Source organism: Triturus cristatus, chromosome 12 (assembly GCF_964204655.1).
Source record: "Triturus cristatus chromosome 12, aTriCri1.1, whole genome shotgun sequence".
NCBI lineage: Eukaryota > Metazoa > Chordata > Amphibia > Caudata > Salamandridae > Triturus > Triturus cristatus.
In genome coordinates, this window is record NC_140595.1 from 295,852,991 (window position 1) to 295,871,991 (window position 19,001).

At 46.7% G+C, this 19,001-nt stretch overlaps 1 protein-coding gene across 3 annotated transcripts in view; it reads left to right on the plus strand.

Annotated features, from left to right (window-relative positions):
* CCDC102A (coiled-coil domain containing 102A) overlaps positions 1 to 19,001 on the plus strand; it is an 820,703-nt gene that overhangs the window by 138,366 nt on the left and 663,336 nt on the right. For all 3 annotated transcript variants that reach the window (XM_085636974.1, XM_085636976.1, XM_085636977.1), the window contains exon 2: positions 7,065 to 7,221. The gene's annotated coding sequence lies outside the window, so the exon portion shown is untranslated. The remainder of the gene's footprint in view (positions 1 to 7,064; positions 7,222 to 19,001) is intronic.

Here is a 19,001-nt window from a genome sequence, read left to right on the forward strand (position 1 = left end):
ACCTTGTTTATAGTGTGAGGCGAAGATACTAGTTTTAACTGACCTCGCTTGTGTTCGTTGTTGTGTGGGATGTCTACTCTCCTCGCCCTGCTGTGCCCATGGTACTGTGGCATCGGAGTTGTTCAATTCCAGGTGTGGCTCATTTTGGAAGTTGTGTAACATTGTGTCTCAATAGGTATCTTGCGCAGCCCCAGAGTGTCTTCTATATGTAATGTATTGCTCTCTGCTTTGGGCCATACCGACATCGATTGCCTCAAGGCCACCAGTGGCGGAGGCGCTGGCTAGTTCCACCTACTAGTGATTTAACGTTTTGCTACCAGAATTCCCAATGTAAGAAAACTAATGGTGACCTTAAGCTGTTTACTTCTATGGAAGAGGCCAAATGCATACCTCCCATGTGTTTGTCACTCTGCGTCCCATGCAGTCAGATAGCTGGGTGATTACCCCTTGCCAGTAAGAGATGAGGAGTGGGCAGCCCCATATCATATGTAGGAGATCAGCATCAGCGTGTGGCATCTGGGGCATGTGACTTCGGCACAGTGGAATTATCTGTTTATTTTGGCGGGGGTAAGGTAGGCTCTCAGGGTAATGTTGTACTGAATGAGGCAAAATGCTTATTGCGAGGGATTCGGAATGGACTTTCTAGTATAGCAGGCCATTCCTTGTCGGTAAAGGAATGGGCCAGATCTGCGTCCCAGTGCTGTATCAAGGGTAGGAGGGATACCGCTGTGTGGAGGTGCAATGATGCAGCGAACCACTTCATGAGGTGTCTACCTGACCCCAAGACATTTAGGTATTGGAGAGTGAGGTGTATCTGGTGCTCATCTGATATTTCTCCCCATTTGCCACCCAGTGCCACTATTAGTGAAGCATGAAGTAGGAATTGACCTGGGGAAAGACCCTCCTCATTCATCAACATATCGTAGGGTATTAGGGCACCATCCCGATAGAGGTCGCCTAATGTTTGTATGACTGCTGCCTGCCAGGTGGAGACTTCTACAGATGGGGTGGTGACTTTGCCTCTCAGTGTGCTGAGCAGTGGCAGTGCCGGTGCATATGGAACCATAGAGCATGTGATGTTTACGCTTCTGTGACTCCCAGAAGCAATGGTTATGGTGGTCTCCCACGAGTGCAGGGATGAAATAGTTGGAGTAGCGTTGGGGGTGCCCAGGCTGGTGGCAGCGTGGAAGTGCCAGATGGCTGCTGCCCCGCCATCCATTTGGCTACCCATTGAAGCTGTGAAGCAAGATAATATTAGTCCATGTTGAGAACTGCCAGCCCGACTTGTTTAGGGGTAAATACAGTTTAGAGTGTGGCACTCGGCAACAGGTGTTATTCCAAATGAATTCTCTCATGGTGATCTCAAACTAAGATAGGGGGGTGCAATGTAGAGGGGCAGGTTTGTGAAGAAGTATAATTGCCGTGGTAATACTACCATCTTTGAGAAGTACCACTAGATCCATGACCGATAGGGGGAGTATACAACAGAATGCCATCTGGGATCTGATAGATGTTATAGCTCTTCTGAGATTACCTTCCAACAGGTCGGTTGGCTGATGATAGATTCTAATCCCCAAATACCTGAACATATTCGGTTGCTACATGATAGGAACGAACAAGGCAAATCCAAAGGGGATGATGGACGGAGTGTTGAACATTACAAGCACTCACCCCCAGTCAACTGATCTGGGTTTAATCCATCATCATTCTTTAGCTCACTCCGCCACCCCAGTTCAGACATGGCCATATGTGAGCAAAAAAACGATGGATATAGGCCCAGATCTCTGTACCGGGGTGAATGTATGACATTGTTCTGCATTCTGTCCATCAATAGTTCTTTTTACATGATAGGAACAGCATTACATATAAAAGCAGGTTCAGGACAGTCCTCAATAAATGGGAACAAACATGACTGGATTAATTGACCCTTGGGCCAGAAAGGGCAGCAAAGTCATTGAGAGTCTGAGCCAACTCAGTAGGACCAGACGTACGTATCGGGTGTGCAGAAGGAGATCGTTGGCATATAGTGAAATTGTATGCCCTTTCTCCCAGCGGGATACCCCAGACCATGCTATCTACTCAGATGGCAGCAGCTAGTAGCTCTACAGCCAGTAGGAAGAGCAGCGAGGATCGCGGGCCACCACGCCGGGTACCTCTTCATATTACAATTGGGTCTAATATGTAGGAGCCCGTCTTTACTCTGACTGTCGGCTCAGTATAGAGCAACCTGAATAGTCAGTTGAAATGGCTTCCAATACCTTAGCGAGGTAAGATGGCAAAGAGAAATCCGCACTCTAGAGCATCAAAGGCTTTCTCCAGGTCCAGTCCCAGGCATCCAGAGTGTGGCAACCTAAGGGCTGAGTATCTGGAGACCCGGAAGGAGTGCAGCAAGTTTAGCGAGGTACTACGGGCTGAGACAAACCCGTTTTGGTCTGAATGGACCAGGGATGGGCCTAAGGGAGCCAGGCAGTCAGCCAGGACCTTGGCAAGTATTTTATAGTCAATGTTTAGTAATGGCAGGTGGAAATAGGAACACAGAGAAGTAGAATCTCTCTCTGGTTTTGGCAGAGAGATGAGCAAGGCCTCGCATAATGTTGCAGGGAGACTGGATACCGCAAGCACCTCATTATATAAGGCGTGTAAGCAGGGGGTCAGCTTTGAAGCATAGGCTTTATAGTATTCTGCTGGTAGGCCATCAGGTCCCAGGGCCTTGAAGGCTTCACGGATTTCAAATTGTGTAATTGGCTCATCAAGCTCCCTCGTTGCTCATTTGTGACGACAGGCAACCTGATTTTGGAGAAGAATGCGTCCAGACCGTAGGACCCAATTCTCATGGTCGATTGGTAGAGGGAGATGTAGTGGCGTGTTAATTCAGCATGGATTTCATGCTGAGTGTAGAGAAGGTGTCCTGTAAGGGGATGTAGAGAGGGAATAGGGGGTTGCAGCTGCTCCTGGAGTATCAACCACTCAAGTAACAAACTTGCGCGGTCGCGTGGGTAGGGGATGAGTGCGCAGCATAATTGAGGCATCTCAGACGCTGTAGCAGTGAGGTGTGTGTGCAGCATGCCACTGACAAACAACGTGCATACTCCGGATTGGTTACCGATTGTGTCTCAAGCTTCAAGAGTGTGTTTTCAATGTGCGGAATTCTACCATTTAATTGTTTGTGGGTGTTTCAGGTCAGTCCCAAGCTATGCTCCATGATGGTTTCCTTAAAGGCATACCATTTGATTAACCCATCAGTTGCGGAATTGCTGTTGAGGTCAAAATATTCTGCTGTTGCTGCTTCCAGTGATTTCCTGAATGGTGGGTCCTCTAGTGTCACGGGTTGAAGACGCCACATGGTTATAGCTGGTATCGCTGCCTCCCATATAAGGAGCATGAATTTAGGGTTGTGGTCGGACTGCGTGCGACCTAAATAGTCAGTAAGTTGAACAGTGGGGAGGAAGTTGGCCAATCTCACCATTCGAGCGATTCTGACATGTAGGTTGTGGGGTGAAAAGTAAAATGAATAGACACATGTTTTAGGTGTGGCATATGTCTGCTAAGCCACAATATTGTAGCCAGTTGCTTAATGCTTGGGTATTTAATGTGGCTGCCGTGCGTGGTAGCAGAGTAAAGGAGCGATCTAGTGTAGTATGTAGAATAGAGTTTAAAATCTCCCCCCATAAGCATGGGACCCCTCTCCAACCAGACATTGTGTTAGATAATTTGTGAAGGTTTGCAGTCTGGTCTGCATTGGGGGCATATACTGACCCTAGTAATAGCCGACAACCATTAAGGCGGCCCTTGATTAAAACAAAAAAAACCTCAGTGTCCACAGTTACTTTGTCTGCCACAAAGGGGATTCTGGCCTTGTCCATATCAGGACTTCTCTCGCATATGATTAGTAGTCAGTGGTGAATGCCTGGCCCCTCCATCGCCTCCAAAGTCTATTGGCTTCAGTTAGTGTCAGGTGCATCTCTTGCAGCAGGCTATGTGGACAGACCTATACTTAAGGTAAGAGTACACAGCGTATCAGCGCAAGGGTGTGTGTGAATGCCTCTCACATTCCAGGTGATGATCCTAGTTTGCGTTATGCGGAAGATGTGTTAATGTCCCACAGGCCAAGGCGCCTTGAAGAGTGGGGCTTCCCACTTCATATGTCGACATGGTCAGGCGGGCGTGATCGGGGGGGTCAGGTATGCTAGGGCAACTTGTTATAAACTGTGAAAGAAAAATAACCCCCAATATATGTAACATTACCTGAGCAGACGTACAACAGGTATCTTCCCAAACGGTTAAACTGCCTGTGGCAAACCCCAACCTTGTAGGCCGGCTTATGGAATCATGGGTTCGTGGGAGGCAAACATGTGGGACCCCTTACGTGTGAGATGTGTAAATGCCCAACTATAGGTATGTTGATACAGACTATGGTATGTCATTTTTATCCTGTGTTCTGCCTGCATGGTTTCCTAGTAGGATTACCAGGATACTTGGGTTCCCAGTTACTGTAAGCGAGTGGTCTGTCGCTTTTGCGGATATGAGATAATACAAAAATGAATCAAGCGTTAACTGATATGACATTGCCTCTGGAGCAAGCCTCATCTGCAGTTCATAGAATGCCATCTGCTGTAGGACCAGGGAATCCGCCATGGACAGCCATGTGCTAGGGGAGCCTTCGTTGCTTACAGATTTAGTGAAATCCACATCTTAGTACAGGGTCAGGTCATGTTCTTGCATCGTGGAAGCCATTTGTAGGGCTTTTTGTTGTTCTAGTTTGCTTGCTCCAAGTCTGGCTACGTACGAGGCTGATGAGGGAGACTGGTCTTCCTGCAGCACCCATGATTGCAGCCCCTTATCGCGTCTCCTGTTTGTCCCGTGCCAATGATTGCAGGGCAGGAGGCCATAAGCCCAGCAGTTTCCATCCAGTCCCATGCTTCCTCTGAGGAGCCAAAGAAGTGTGTTGTCCTGTTAATTACGGTGCGGAGATGGGCAGGTAATAGCAAGGAATAGCGCATATGAAGGCCTCTGAGGCACCTCTTGAGTGCTTTAAATGAGCTACTTTACCCCTGCACTGCCATAGTATAATCAGGAAAGATCATTACAGAGACATTGTTTACTTTTATGTCCTGTAGATTTTGTGATTCATGGAGGATGGAGTTGTGATCCTTGTAGTTCAGTAGGCGGAACAGAAAAGGTCTTGGGTTAGCGCCAGGTGGCAGTTTGCGTTCTGGCGGTCTGTGTGCGTGTTCAATCGAGGAAAAGGGTAAGAGCGTGTCGCCAGCTAGTAAGGTGCGGATCCAGTTCTCGGCACATCCCACAGCGTCTTGACCCTCTACTCCTTCTGGGAGTCCCACTACAGGTATATTGTTTCTCCTAGAGCAGCCTTCCATGTCTTCAGCACTGCATTCCTGGACATGTACGCAGTCCATCAGGGTCTGCACCAACGTTTTTGTTTCGTGGGCTTCTGGTTGCAGCTCAGTCAGCGTGTGTTCAACTACTTCACTTTGTCCGCAAGCTTGTGATGATCTGGGTGTAGCAGGGTGAAATCTGGTGTTACTTTGTCAATTCTGTGTTTGAGTGATGTGTGTGTGTGCGCGCTCAAGGGTTGTGGCAATCTTTTCCACTGCAATCTATTCACCTTCCGTAAACTTCTTAAAACCTGGCTTTTCAGCAAAACTTCGGTTTAAATCTTCATTCAGCTTCACTCATTCCAGCCTCTCCGGCTCAACCCAATCTCTTTGCAGCGCTGGGACGCCCCTGGGTAGCCAACGCGCTATACAAATCCTCATTCCATTCCATTCTTCCAGGACTGTGTCCAGTTTAGCCCTGCAAATCATATCTGAGACAAGTGATCCATCACCCAGTTGGTCTCCAGTTCACTGTTCTGGGGTTGAAGCGGGCGCACCATCACAGACTGGGCCCCTAAACAGAGGTGACCCATGGTCAGCTGTCTGGTGCTGGACATCTGAGTGGCAAGTGTGTGAGGAAGCAGGTCCAATATCTCTGTCTCCCAGTACGTTTTCAGGTTTGCTATTGAAATACCACTACGTTGCTAGATAAGCTGCCACTTTGGGGTGCATCAGGTATGGTCTTGGAGGTCTGGGCTCTACGTTATTGTGCCTCTGATGCTTTACAGCCCGAGGTGGCGGGGCCAGGGCCCAAGTCCATCCCACCTGTGTGTGCATATACTGGAGTGACTGAGAAGGTGTCAGGTTGAGGATCAGGCCAGCTGGAGGGCCCGGTGTAAATGTTTTGCAATTGGATTTGCATTATTAAATACATTTTATTTATTTTTGTTTTTACTTAGCAATATTTTGTTTTTTTTACTATTTTTGGCACTGAACTTTAGGTTGTGGTTCATGTGCTGTATTTTATTACTGATCTTGTTTTCTATATTTTCGTGCATATTCTTTTTCCTATATTTTTATCTACAATATTTATGTTCCTTGTCTGTAAGAAAGTTGACATTAAAGTTTTTGATAATTTTGCAATCATAATTTGGTATCACAATATTTTAGTGGTATAATAATATAATAATAATATTATGTAATTCAACAACTTTGCAGTTATTGTGTCTGCATTGGCAGCCCACCTAACTGGGTAACGCAGTTGTGAGGACTATTACCTGCCACGTAACTGAGAAAGAAACACGTCAAACATTTGTTTGATGACTTCCAACTCCAAAAGACTTATATGTAACCATATCTCCTTGTGAGACCATAAAGCATTTGTACAAATAATTAAAATGTTCCTTGGTGTAGGTGTAACTGCTGCAGCCATCTTTCTGTTTAATGCTAACCAATGCTACCAGGTTGTGACCATCCCTGGCCTGTGAAGCCTCGCCTCAAGCTTGCTATTGTAGCCAATCATTTTTTGAATCTGTTGCTCAGGCTGAAAGTTTACATCTGGGTATTATGAAGTTTTTTTGTACACTCTACCATGACTTGTCTCTGCTTGGATAGTTTTATGCTCATGGAGTGCTAGGGGAGCTCCTTGTTGACCAATTCAGTGATTATTTTTTCTTTTGGTGATAAATACTTACAGACTTTAATTGATGTGTGAGCAAATTTTCTTTCCAGACCTGGTGCGTTGGCGTGAAAGTGCTTGACTAGAACCGAGGAGCAGGGCTGGACGTGACTCCACACAACAGCAGTGGTGCTAAACGTAGGCCAGAGAATTCTCCAGGCGCGGCGGAAGCTTGGATGGACAAGGCCCAGCATTCAACTCATCTATGAGGTGAGAGCGCTAAGGTGCTTTGAAAATGTATGAAATACGGGTCTGTTGGTGTTTATCGACTGTTAAGTTTTAAAAATAATTCGAATAGCGACGTCTGGCAGGTAACAACAGGACAAACCGGGTTGTCGGAGTATGGAGGGTAGTCCCAGGATACAAGGAGTTGGAGATGTGAGTGAACTTGATGGTATAGAGCAGGAAACTCTAAAAAAAAAGGTGCATGAGTAGGAAAAGGGCAAATGAGTGTCTATATTCCTTAGCAAAGATCCTAATGGATGAATGTGTGAGTGAAAGAGGGGCGCGGATCCAGCTGCGGTAGAACCTCTTCAATGGGCTGACCCCGGGGGGCTTTCAAAAGCAATTGCATCAACGGCCAAGCGTTAAAGAACTCTCATACCTCCCTCTACGAGAACATGTGGGAAATAGTTTTTAGTTCCACTCTTATGCCTGCCATACTGTTTTCCTTGTTGTGAATGACGATGCAGTTAGGGAAAATGGGGCAGGAGGGTCAAAACTGAATCAAGAAATGTCCATGCAGAAGCGACTCCCAGCCATAATGCGGACCACCAGTGTGGAAAAAGCAGAGTCAACTATATAGAACAGTGGGTTAGACTCACCATGAAGGATGGGGCGAAGTCCTTCCCAGAGGAAGATGCCTTTTACATAGTGTCTCTAAACAATCTCAGAAAAAGAATAACGGAACCCAAATATCCAAGGGAGATGCAAATGAATGGGCAGATTTCCTTACTAGGCATGAAGAAGCTAATACATGTGTAGAAAAGTGGGTTTCTGGTGCAGTAACCCCCCACTTTTTGCCAGACTACTGATGCACTTTCACTTGATGTGCCCTGGGTCCCTGCCAATCAGGTTCCGAGGGCCTGTGTTCTTTCCCCAAAACTAACACAATTGGCATCTCTGGCCACAGGTCAGCCCCTGGTAAATGCTACCACAGGTACCCAGGGCACTGTGACCAGGGAAGGCCTCTAAGGGCTGCAGCACTTATTGTGCCACCCTTAGAGGCCCTGTACCTTTACACACACACAGCCTTTGCAGGCTGCATGTTTTGGTGCAGAACAAAGTGAAGAGTCGACATGGCACACATCCCTGTGTGCCCTGCCTACAACCCACTGCCCTGGCATAGATCAGTCAACACTCTAGCTGGGTGCAATATACCAGTGATGAGGCTACAGGTGCATGATCCCTGTACCCCTGCAGTGTCTAAGTCTATTCTTGGACATTGTTAGTGCAGTGCTGCCATTAGGAGTATATGGTGCTGGGTGTTTTTCATTACGAACTCCACAGCACCATAATGGCTTCACTGAAAACGGAGAAGTTTTGTATTAAACTTCTCAGCCTGCTGCTCTTTGGGGCCTGAAACAATACACATCCTGGGACGAGGTGCCAAGCCTCCTCCCCCAGGATGGTCAGGGTTCACGAAGGGGAAGCTTCAAAGGCTTGTCGCCTTTGTGAGCTTCCCCAGGCCACTTGCTGCACTCAGCAACCGGTCCTCACTGGTTCTGACCCCCACTTTGGGCGGGAGAACCGGTGGGAAAAACAAGTGAGGAAGAGAGGTGTGCCCACCTCTGCCAACTCCACCTCTCAGGTGGGGGAGGCGAGGTGGAGCACAACTCTCACTCCCCGCCATCTTGCAGATGGGGGGGAACTCAGCCAACCAGGGACAGGCTCATGCCCCCTCCCACTGAAGGGTGGCATAATAGGGGATGTACCCACCCCAGGAAAGGGACCCATTGATCCCTGCCTTTTACCTACCTGTAACGCCCCTAAATCTAGTATTTAGGGGCACCCCTGAACCTTGCTTCCTCAGGCAAGAACCTGCAACAAGAAAAGAAGAAGGACCGAACAGCCATGCCGAAGCTAACAAGAGGAAGATGCCCACTGACTTGGCCCCAGCCATACCGGCCTGTCTCCACCTCAAACCTGCTGCTATGAGATCCTGGTGTGTCTTGCAGCCAGCAACCTCGAATACCCGGGAGGACCTGCTTGCCTTCAAGCCCAAAGACTTTGTATCCTGTGAACACCGGATTTGTTCATCTGCAACCTCTGGCTCCGACCGGACACCGCGGATGCGCCCCACTCTGCACCCGCCTTCCACAGCTCGAGCTCGAGTGCGCAAACACCACAAGGCGGTCACCCCGGCAATCCTGACCCGAGATCCGGTGACCCCAGACCTGCCTCAAGCCTCCAGCCAACAGCTGCAGCCTAAATCCAGAAGGTCCCCCCAACCGCGACCAGGGGCTGGTAAGAAGATCCGACCCCAAAAGGCACACCTGCATCCAACGCCACACAGCCTTGTGTGCCCAAATCGACGGTGCCTAACCGACCCCTAACTTCCCAACTCACCTCTGGAAGTGGTGGTCGCACCCAGAAGACCTTCGTCCCCGAGTCTGTAGTGCCTTTGAAAACCGGAGGTTCCTCATTGAAACCAACAGGGCGCCTGACGTCAAAACAGCACCCTGCACCCAGCCGCCCTAGTGCCGCTGAGGGTGAACCTTTGGTGCTAATTTGTTTCCCCATTTGCCCTGAGCCAGGAGCTTTGCTCCCACAGCCGAATGTCCTATTAGCCAGCAGCCACCAACCAGAGGCCCCCATCCCCCATTGGATAACATTGGGCCTTGGCACTCTGTACCCGGCCGCCCTAGTGCCGCTGATGGTGTGACGAGAGTGCATTTTTGACCCTGGGGGGAACCCTTGTTCTAACCCCAGAAGCTCAACTCCAAAGAACGATTGCTTACCTGGTAACCGGTAACTTTATTTCGCTCTATCCCTCTTCATTTCTATTGACTGTTTTTCTCTGAAAAATGTTCTAAGTGTGGAGTTGATTTGTATGGAAACTGGAAAAAAAACAATTGTGCAAAACTGACTTTACTTACCGTTTCACTAAGAAATGTCCCAGTGTGATTTCTAGGCATATCAAACTGTGTAGAAAAAGTAACGTAAAAGTAACTTTCCTGTAATTCTTATTGCAAAATCGATACAAAGTATATGTACAGCATTCCACAGTATTGCATTACCAGTAATTCAAACTGTAACCATTTCAAAGTACATTTACAACTGCATTTCAAACTGTATATTTACTGCAAAGTATTTATCAACGTACCTGTGCCAGGCTTGCTTGGTTCTAGGAAATAAAATAACTAAAAGAATATTTTTATACAAAACCAATTGGTCTGAAGTTTAGTCTTTGAGTGTGTGAAATTATTTGCTGATTGAGTGGGTACAACAAATACTTGACACTGTCCTCTGATACTGCCATACTGCTCGACCACACTACCACAAATAGAGAGTGAGGTGCTATCTTTCTTTACCTCTGCCTACCTTTGGGGATCCACTGGACTCTGTGCACACCATACCTCACGTTGGTTTAGTATATACAGAGCCATCTTCCTACAACATGTAAACGTGTCTCAAATGTGGAGCGGGAAAGAAACCCATGAAAGACTGAATTATCAAATTACATGTTTAGGGCTTGTACCCCTATGCTCCATCTCCTCCTCATTTAACCCCTTCAGTGCCCATGACGAGCTGGACTCGTCATGGGCCGCGGTGGCGCTGTGCCCATGACGAGTCCAGCTCGTCATAGACCCCGCCCGCTAATGCAACGGCCGGCACTGGGCGGGGAAAGGGGCGGGCACTGAAGGGGTTAAGCCCCCACATTACCCCAATGAAAACAGAATTAGCAGGAGGCAAAGATATTGGATGTGTTCGAATTTCCCCTTACTGGCAAATAATCCTGGGGGTTCAAATTTTGTGTTACCCAGACGCAGGGCAGTGCCCGCTTTGCAGATCATCGAAGGGATGCTGGCAAATGAAGTGAGTGCAGTGGGCGCCAAGGGCAGCAGAGTCCGAGAGGCTGGTGCAGTGTTAGAAAGCTGGCTCTACATCACACTCCTCCACTGGAGCACTTCCTCGCTGGACACCCTACGGTTCTGATCCCGACACTGGGGCAGTAGGGCACCCAGTCTGACAACAATCTGGGATAGCATGACACGTGCATCGTGATTGACAGGGAGGGATAGAACTTGAAAGAAATTCTTCACATTTTCAACATGTCCCCCCCTTAAGTGCCATTGACAATCCCAGGACCCCCATTGCCAATCCTCAGATGCCCTCCTACACTTTGGATAATGTCCTGGCCATGGAGCTGGGGGCTCTATTGACATCTATGTCTCATCGTCCCCTGCTGACCTAATCAATATAAAACAAAAATTCTCCAATATCTACGATAATCCTCATAAATTCTGTGGAGTGCTGTATTTGAATTTTTTAAACCCATTCGGGCTGATGTGAATCTATTGCTGCGTCTTCTGGTGCTGAGTGAAGTTAAAGATAATTTTGTTGAAAAGAATCATTGGCCTTGACCGGTTCCTGGTGGTGCACCGGCTCTCATGGCTGCGGGAGAGACACTGGTAAAGGCTTTAAGAGGTGTACCCCTGCTCAAGACTGACTGGGCTAAAGTTACTACTTGTAAGCACAACAAGAGTGAAGTCTCTACTGTTCATCTTGATCGTCCGACAGCTGTGTCTGAATGCTGTTCTGGTATCACACAAGCCACGGAGAATGCACAGGGGCTACTGATGCTGCTGCTGTCCAGCGCTGCTGGCTAAGGAGCAGGACAACTATATCAATCAATCAGGGGTTTATAAAGCGTGCTACTCGCTGAATGTAAAAATACCATAACAAAATCAATCGATGATCTACTCGATCAAGGAGCCGCTACCTTGGGGTCTGATCATGCTGATTATGTTGGTAATGCTCCAACAGCTGAGACTGGAAAGATGAAGATAAACCCATTGAATAAACTCTCTTGTGCATTCCCCTGTACCCATTTGCAGAAGCGGGGATCAGACCGGTCATTAGCACCGTAATAAAACAAGAGGTTCTTGCACTTTCTGTACGTATCCAAAACACCCTCGTTTTGCAAATCAAAAATCATGGAAAGGAAATGTATAGGCTTGTGCAAGATTTATGTAATATTCTTAGTGTGGTAGTACCTAGTTTTCCTGTTGGACCTAATCCTACAACCATATTATTCCAAAATGGTTCAAGGCAGTAGATCTTATCTCAGCTTTTTTTCTCAATTCCTACACACCCGGATAATCAGTATTTTACTCGTTCTCATTCCCAAAGGGCAATGAAGAGGATTTGTTACTCGTGTCCAGCTCCTTGGATCAATGTGAAGTTGACTCTATGTTCTCACTGACTTGTCAAAGAAAGCCAACAAAGCTTCTAAGAAAATAAATGCAATTCGGTCTTCCTTGTGTTCTCTATCTAGGTCATGATGTTTCTATTGGGTAGAGGCACCCTTCTGCTGATTGCACTGAAGTTATTTATAAATTACCCAGACCAGTCCCCATCGTTCAAGTATGCACATTGTGGGAATGGTGGGTTATTGCAGACAACAGAAACTGGGTAAAGTCACTATTGTTATTCCATTCCAAGATTTTGTAAAGAAAGACACCCTGGAACCTTTGCTTTGGACCTAGGAAGCAGAACAAGCCTTTATGACTTTGAAGTATATACTGTCCTCTGCCCCTGTATTAAGGCTACCTGCCTATAACAAGCCAATTTTGTTATACGGTCTTGAAAAATATGGGTTTGCCTCAGGGTGCGGCTGCACGATCACCGAGATCAAATAAACCGGACGCCTGTCAGCACTTCTCCAGTTGTGGTAGGACTTCCGCCATGCTCATGGGAGAATGGAGTACCCCGCTAGGGATCCCGAGGCCTACTGAGAAGTCGGCCACTCAGGGGAATTATAATGTTTGTACAGGCAAAAGAGGACTATAGGTACCCAGTGTGTGTGTGGCTAAGATGCCCTGAAAAATATCGCTGTGACTGGATGCAGCGACCTTTGGGAACTCTGAGATAATGTAACAGTGATGTGAAGGCTCCATTTATGCATCACATTGGAGATGGCGAGTCCAATATGGTAAAAGACAAACCTAAGAAAACATGCTCAGAGTAACAAGATAGTGCAGGACACAATTACAGTGACTACACAGGTGGAGCAGCCTCCAGCCTTGATGGGGGATGGTGGTGTGTCCCCTGAGCCATTGTCGACATTATTTAGTTGCGACAGGTGCTCAAGACTAAGATACCTACAACAGCACTAGAGATGAATTTAGTTAGAACAGACCTCTGGAAATTTTCCGACAGAATGAAGGCATCAGAGGACACGGTGTCCGAACTTCAAACAAATACGCTGGTTATGCATACAACAGTAAGTACATTTCAAGAAACAACTGCAGGAAACAGCTGAGCAGGCAGAGAGCAGACCTAGATATAATAATATGTGCTCCTTGGGCTACCTGGAAAGGGCAGAGGGATTGTCAGTGTAACGTTTTCTGGAAAATTGGCTGTTAAATGTCCTAAAACCTAAGAGTCTATCCAACTATTACTCGCTGAAGAGGGCACAAAGAGCACTGGCACCAACGACCAAACGACAGAACCCCCCACAAAGGCAATTATATCTTGTCGTCTTGTAGTGGAACTGATGCAGCTGAGCATCACACTACAAAGGGACAGTGATACATGTGTATAATGACTACACACTACGAGCAGCAAGACAGGAAATCCTTTGAAGCTGTAAAAAGAAAACTCTGTGATGGGGCCTGAAAAATATGCTTCCCTACCCAACAGAGTTAAAGGTTATTAAATAAAATAAGACTCACTGCTTTACATCTCCTTGAATGGCGTGGGACGTTTTGAAAGGCTGGTGCAGTCGTAGACTGCCTAAGTGTACAGGTTCACAGCGTACAGACTATTCTGGGATGCAGTACTCGAATGGCTGCACTGGGCGTACCACCTGCCTGCTCCAGCAATGTACTGTGATTGCTGCTGATAGTACATTGACTGTTAATTGATCGCCTGCAGGAACTCTGCTTGACACAGCTTTGTCGGGTACTAAATACTGGATGGTGATGAGTGTGATACATAGAATCCTTCAATTTGTTTTTAGTCTCTGATTAGGGTATATACCTGGCGGACAAGACCGAAGACTCCCCACCAGTCTACGACTGTACTTTTTCTGGACACTGCAGTGGCCATTGGGACAAAAAGCCCATGGGACTGGCAGTATAGGTGGCTTGAAGTTGTTCGCTCCTGCTTAGATTGGATGATATGCTGGAACTCAGTATTGTTGTTGATGGTTGAGTTTTTTGTGAGGGCAAGTTTGAGTGGTAGGAGGGTACATTGGACCAGGACCCAAGACAAATATGTAGGCTTATTATTGGTTCTTGTTATTATACTTCTGTTGACGTGAAATGTCTTGCTTCAGAGATTGGAGATATCTGGCCTAGGTACTACAACAGTTCACTAAGGGATTGTTGATAGTGTCCGACAGAGGAGAGCGTCCGGTGGACGTAGTATTGAAAAACATTTTTATTAGTGGCACGTACATTGGTGTACACACTGCTTGCAGCACCACAATCAGCAACCACATATCTTTGCTCCTGAATGCAATGGTGCCTGAGCTGGAGAGCCTGCTCTCAAACATTCCTAAACAATCAATAGTATACAAATAATTACCTGGAATGTGTGAGGCACTTAGAGGCACAGAGATTTATCCTACATCAAGCACCAAAAGGCTGGTATAGTGTTCCTCCAGGAAGCACATTTAACTTTACAGGAAAATGTTAATTTAGCTACCAAATGGAAGGGGCTGCTGTATTCAACCGTTTTCTCATCTTATACCTGGAGGGTCTCTGGTTGGATAAATTGGGTGATAACTTTGTATCTAACGATGTAACTCGGGACCCTGGACGCTGCTATATACTGCTCACAGGTACACTGAATGGTCGGTCTCTCTGTCTGCTTAATGTGTACAGACCGAATGTAGAGGATGTATACCTTTTCGCTGAACTCCAAGTTCTGCGGCTTCTGTACCTGGGTATCCCAACAATTTGGGTGGGACCTTTTAGTTGTGTCATGTCCTGCCAGGTAGGCAGAGATCCATTGAGAGGCGACTCGCATACTAGACTGTTGGCCCAGTTGATAGATATTCTGGATCTAGACACCCATAGGATAGATTATATTTGTATTACCCACTTCCGCACGGATCTGATAGCAGAATATATTATTTCCTCCTCAGTCCTGATCTGTATACAGATTGTATGGATGTGATCTATATGTGCAGAAAACATCCAGACCACTTCCCATGTTCCTGACACTCAGGTTAGGATATAGACACACTTGCATTCACACCTGGCAACTGCAACTAGGGCCCACATAGAAAGAGAATTGGCGTCTCATCTCCCCCAGGTTATAACTGATTACTTAGAAACTAATTTGTAATCCACAAAACAGAGGTCCACCGAATGGGAAGCAATGAGGGTGGTGGTCTGGAATGCTGCCATAGGTAGGATAGTGGTAGTGGCAGGACAGGGTAAGAGAGACATTGTTGATGAGGAACAGAAACAAATTGGCATGGGCACCAAGTGTGTAACCTCTGCCTGTCACCAGACTACTGCGAAGCTGACTGTGAAGCTTGCAAATCTTTCCGATCCAAAAAGAAACTTCATGATCGAAATGCGCATCGACTGAAAATGTCTTGCTGCAGCGAGGGCGATAATCCCGACATCTTCAGTGGGGAGCACGGCCAGGAATAGCCAGACACTGAGGAGGAGGATGCAGCATTCTCCATCGAGGAGATCTCCATCTCCGATGCAGAGGAAGAGCTTGAATACACACTGCCTCTCAAACAGCGCATGAGTACTGCTTCCTCCAACCCTACTCTACTGAAAAGGAGTTCCAAATACTCGCCCCTTCCACTTCTAGAGGTCGCCGGACCGCCACTGCTTTTGGGCCATGGCCAGATCCGAAAAGAAACTTTGAATGCCCCACCTGTGGGCCCGGCTCCGAAAACCACCGTTAAACATAAGCCTTCTGCTTCAGCAGCAACATGGCAATTGACTCCACCTCCATCAGTGCTGGAAAATACATCATCTAAAGCCTTGATTCCGAAATCGACTGAACTCAAAAACTCAAAGCACTCTTCGGTTTCTCTGTCTTTGATCGAGCTAGTTCTTGAAAAGTGGACATTAAGCAGAGGACGGCACAGGGCAACATCATAGCTTTATCACGTCCTAAAAGGCATTTGACATTTAAGGAGGACTTGGACATTCCTGTACCCTCCAAAAAAAACACAAAAGACAAGGCTACAAGGCCTACACATCATCCTCCACATTCACCACCACGACCATTTCCTCCTTCTCCACATCATTACCCTCTAGACCAGAGGTCTCCAAACTGGGGGGCGGTGGCCTTAGGTGCTCTCAGGGGGGACGCCAGGCTCTGGCCAAGAGAAGCATCATGGTTTGTATTAAGTGGTAAAACATGAGCACCAGTGAGCCACTTTTTAATGGGCCATCACTAACATCTTTTGTCATTTATATTGTGACTGGCAGTATGTGTAAAAGAGGTAACAGAACATAACTGTAATATTTAAATATGTTTAGACATATTTAAACAATGGCAATTTAGCAGAATTGTGAAAAAATTGTGAGGGGGCCTGATGATTTATTTCCCACAGGTGGGGCGCAGCATTAAGACGTTTGAAGACTACTGCTCTAGACCATACACCTTCTAGTTCACCAACAGGGGGTTTAGGAGAACCATTAAGGGAACCAGATCCTTGGCATGTTTATGATACAGACCCCATAACTCCCAATGACCCAGATCTTTACCCAGCTCACCCTTCACCGCCAGAGAATGCTAGTGCTTACCAACAAGTAATTGCCAGGGCAGCTATTTATCATTGAGTCAAACTTCAGAAGGAATCTCTGGAACAGGACTTCCTATTTGACACGTTGTCTTCCAGTCAAAAGGACACCCAGTTTCTCCTCATGCTTCCAGGCGTGTTACTGCACGCGGATGACCTATTTTTAAGAACCTGTAAGCGCCCAAGATATAACCCCACAGGTTGATAAAAAAATATAAAGTGGCTCCCTCTGACCCACTTTTTATACATAGCCAGGTCCCACCAGACTACATTGTACTACCACAGCTTGTAAACAGGCAACTAGGCGAGTGGAGATACCCCACTTCCTGAGAAAAAGAGCAAACGCATTGATGCTGCTGGGAAATGGGTTGCAGCTCAAGCAGCCAATCATTGGCATATTGCTAACTCCCAAACCTTACTCGCACGTTACAATAGGGCCCACTGGGATAAAATGGAAGAACTGTTCAGTGTCTTCCAGAAGAACACAAAAAGGAGTCAAAAAGTAGTTAGTGAAGGTCAGGCCGTCACCAATAATTCAATCACATGTGCCTTATATACAGCAGACACAGCCGCTAGGGGCATCAACATCAGTATGTTTCTTGGAAGGCATGCCTGGTTCAGGTGCTCAGGTTTAAATTCAGAGGTTCGACAGGCTGTTCTGAACATGCCTTTTGATAAGGAGCAATCATTTGGCCCTCAAGTGAACTCCACTTTAGACAAAATGCTAAAAGACACTGACACCGCGGAAGCAATGGAAGCGCTTCAAACTCTTACTCCTCGCGGTCCTTGCGCTGCTTAGGCTGCAAGGGTGACTACAAATCCTTTGCTACAGATGCCTCCACTTCCCAGCAAAAGCAGGGCCAATCAACTTACACTGAAGGATTTTACAAAGGCTCCTTTAGAGGCAATAATAATAGATGAAGAGCTTGGGGTGCTTCAAAACGTGGTACAACCTCCGCTCCCAAACAGTAACTGCCCTTTCCTTCCCCCTGACCACAGAAAACCTGTCAGGGGAAGACTACAGTCCTTTCACCCAGTCTAGAAAACCATCATAATAGACCAAATGGCTACTGTCTGTAGCTCATTGCCAAACCACCCAACATTCCACCTCGCAATCACAGACTAACACAAGATCAATTAACTCTGCTGAAACAAGAGGTCCAAGCCCTTCTTCTAAAAGGGGCAACAGAACCAGTTCCTCTCTGTTAACAAGGCACTGAGGTATAGTCCCTCTAATACCAAAAAAAGACCAATCCTAGATCTCAGACCGCTCAACTACTATATCAGAACACTTTCACACGGTCACTTTACAAGATGTCATTCCACTTCTACAGATGGGCGACTTTATGGCCACTTAAAGGATGCTTACTTCCATATGCCCATTCATCCTGCTCATCGCAAATACTCACGTTTGTCATAGCAGGTAAACACTACCAATTCAAGGTTCTCCGCTTCGGTGTCACTACAGCACCAAGGGTTTTTATAAAGTGCCTATCAGTAGAAGCAGCACACCTACACTGACAAAACATTCATGTATTCCTGTACTTGGAAGATTGGCTAATCAAAGCCAACACCCATCTGCAGTGTCAGCAACACATACAGATGACAATAGACCTGCTACACAAATTGGGGTTTACCATCAATGTCCCCAAGTCTCACCTTCAACCTCTTCAAATATAACAATACTTAGGAGCAATCCACAATGCACATTCAGGATAAGCTTACCCCAATCCTGCTCGGATACAAAACTTTCAGACACTTCTACCTCAATTTCAGACAAACAATATACTCACAGTTGGGACTGTTATACGTCTCCTAGGTATGATGGCATTTTGCATTGCCATAATTCCCAACACAAGGCTAAACATGTGGCCACTATAGCAATCTATTTCTCGCCAGTGGTCTCAGTCACAGGGTCACCTTCAGGATCTAGGGTTGATAGACCATCAGACTCACTGTTCTTTGCAATGGTGTAACCCCAACAATTTGTTGAAGGGGCGGCCTTTTCTTGACCCTGTTCCTCAAATCACTAACTACAGACAAT